This window comes from Lutjanus erythropterus, chromosome 7, assembly GCF_056507025.1.
Source record: "Lutjanus erythropterus isolate fLutEry1 chromosome 7, fLutEry1.hap2, whole genome shotgun sequence".
Lineage (NCBI taxonomy): Eukaryota > Metazoa > Chordata > Actinopteri > Lutjaniformes > Lutjanidae > Lutjanus > Lutjanus erythropterus.
Genome location: NC_139323.1, coordinates 30738741 through 30741830, shown reverse-complemented (window position 1 = coordinate 30741830; position 3090 = coordinate 30738741). Strand labels below are relative to the sequence as shown.

General features: G+C 35.4%; 1 protein-coding gene across 2 annotated transcripts in view; it reads left to right on the top strand.

Moving 5' to 3' along the window:
• Positions 1-1755: 1755 nt before the first annotated feature.
• LOC146324222 (tensin-3-like) overlaps positions 1756-3090 on the top strand; it is a 59374-nt gene continuing 58039 nt past the window's right edge. The window contains exon 1 of one of the 2 annotated variants that reach the window (XM_084723519.1): positions 1756-1905. The gene's annotated coding sequence lies outside the window, so the exon portion shown is untranslated. The remainder of the gene's footprint in view (positions 1906-3090) is intronic. The other variant, XM_084723518.1, reaches the window with a different exon arrangement.

The following is a 3090-nucleotide window of genomic DNA, read 5'->3' as shown; positions in this document are numbered from 1 at the left end:
ATTTTTACTATCCAATATTTAATATCCAATATCTCACATCACAGCTATTTTGTCTACAGTATCAGTATGTTGTCCAGTGTGTGCCAATATGAAAACTTTTTAAAATGCAGATTGTTTTATTTGTGAGCTTTATATGCAGCATTTTGTCTGTCCTGGACTCTTGTATTTGTTGTTGTTATGACTTTTGTTAATTATAATTTGAATGTATACATAACCTATATGTTGCTGTATCGATGTATATTTTTTTATATCTTTACTAATAATACAGGTGATTTTTTTTTCAGTGCCCTGTTGAGCTATGAAGTACGAGCTTAACTGAGACAGTGAAGGCAACATAAACCGCAGTTGCGTTACTTTGTTATTTGGCTCAATCGGTCACATTTCAGGAGTATTCTTGTAAGGTAAGATCATGTGTGATGATTTTATAATTTTTTTATCGTCTGCATTCATAGAATTTAACGACCCCGATTATTCTGTGTTTAGTTTTTAATTTCTTGTCAATAAAGTGAACACAGAGGAGCTGAAACTCGACTTCTGGCGCCACCTAGTGGAATAAAGACCGCATCACCATAGAGACCAGCAATTCCCTGAGAGATTTTAAAATAATTCATTATTTGACTCTGTACAAAAAGCATTCAGATATCTGGCTTAGGAAAAGCAGAAAAAATGTACAAAAAATAAAATAAAATAAAATAAAATAATGATAATAATAATAATAATAATAATATACAAATATAAAAACACAAAATACAAAAAATAGTCAAATTGTGTAGAACAAAGGAGTAGGCCTGTCAAATAATTTTCTTTGTTCCAGCAGCCATCATTCACGTAAACAATGATGTTGCACAGATACAAAAGAAGCAATAATATGTGTTCATGTATATTTATTTGTTTGTTTGTTTAATCTGCATTTAATTTTCTTTTTTTTATTTTGGGGGTTATTTATTAAAGTGTTTTAAATAGTTTGTCTAAATTTTTAAGTCATTCGAGCCTCTGAACACTTTTATCATGTCTGACCATTGTGATGTCTGTAAAATGTGTGTCAAGATAGATCATAAAATGAATGAATATCTGAAAATAATGACTTAATATAAAATAATGATTTAGTATCTTAGAATTATGACATAAAATCAGAAAATAATGTTTTAGTATCTTAAAATCATGACTTAAAAAGATGAAATAATGAGTTAGTATCTTAAAATAATGAGAAACCGTTTCATTATTATTCAGTGACTCTTTTTGTCCCAGTACTTGGTGTTGCCAAATTAGGAAAACATGTAATAAAAATAAACTTATCCATAACCCTCAAGATAAATTCATTGTTATTGTATTTCTGTGGACTTAAAATCTTTGTTTTATTTAATGGCCTTGTGAGGTCAAAAAAACTGACAATACCAAAGTACAGGTGTCCTTGCTCCTAAAATGATGAAATTCCAGTTGTGGTTAGCACACTAACATAATAAATCATATGATTCAGTCTAGTTAGTCTCTCTTATCAGATGAAGGTCTGTGATCTCAAAGTCATCAACTTGTGTCCTTGACATTAAAAAAGTTTTGTAAAATCTTTGTGTTTCCCTGCAGCACAGACACAGCAGAGGTCAAACACTTTAATCAGTGTGTGTTAATGAGTGTTTTTAATAGGGCGGAGTATCACCAGTGAGTTATAACCGTCTCAGTCTTTAGTGGACTGCTGTCACTTTACAGTCCAACAGAGGGCAAAGTGCACGCTGTACTCTGACAGTACAGTTTATCATGCTCTCTCTCTCTCCTGCTCTCCTTCTCTCCCTCCCTCCCTCTGCTGAGTCTCCACCTTGTTTTCTAGCCTGGTGTCACACGCTGACTTTCACTCATCAGCCTTCAGATTGCTGTGATTTTCACTTCTTGTTTATTGCAACAGCAGCAAAGGTAAGACTCATTCCTGTTGTCTTAAATCTGTGATTTCTGTCAGAGTAAAGTTAATCTGCTCCCATGAGGCTTCAGTGTTCATTCATTGAGGACAAACTGGTCAAAATGTTCCTCTTTCCTGGAGTCGTCCAAGTTTCAGTGCAGACCACCACTTTCTGTAAACACAGGGACATGTGATGAACGGTAAATCTCAGGGGGGGATTACCAGTGAAAAGTGTCTCCCTGCAGATGCACTGAGAGGTGGGGGGAGATTAACCCACTGACACATTAAGACACTGAACCCCAGGAGACGTGTCTCCACTGGGACTCAGTCCATTTTAAGAGGTCATTTAATCTAGCATCAAGTCTTAAAAGCCTGCTTTTCTTAGGACAAGTGAGAAACCCTGCAACTTATTACCAATGCAAATGAACTTCTGCAAAAATCGCCTTAAAACAAGTGACATGGATTTGATACTAATTAGATTCAGTGCTAATTGATTGAGATATATTTGATACAAGTAGAATAAAATGAGATTAATTCCATGTATTTATGAAAAAATATCCCAATAAGGAGTCTCTGTGGGGATCAGAAGGACTAAAGGGAGATTTAAAAAAAAAAAAGAAGAGGTGAAGGAGAATAAAAAGCAATTTAAAGGCTGCACAAACACTTTCAATTTCAAACAATCTGTCAGTTGAATTACCAGCCGACTGGCTGATGGCTCTATTCCTGCTGCATCTAAGAAGGCAGAGGGATGTTTTTCACTGCCAACTTGTGTGTCGAAAGGAGAGAAAAGAAAGAAACAAAGATTGGCTAATCCATTTCAGAATGCCTTCCTTTTAAAATGTGAAATAGGGGACTATAATTAGACGTGGCCGGTTTGAGCTCAAGGACTTTTTCCTAAGCAGCTCTCCCTATAGCAGCGTGTATGCAATATGCATGTGTGTGTATGTGTGGTTGAGTCATACACTTCCGTTTGTTTTGGTTCCTCAGGCGGAGCTCTGACAAATTTAGATTGGAGCAGTCTAAAAATGTTGAAAAAACACGCCAGAAATACATAATTTGAGAGTAGTCGCTCATTAAGATCTTTCGCCCAACCCTGTCAACTGTTTCAGCGAGGAGACATCAGACACTCTTAAAAACAAGAGTGCGTGTTTTGTATTGAAAAGCACATTTTTCACATGTGTGCCAAAACAGGCACATGGTAC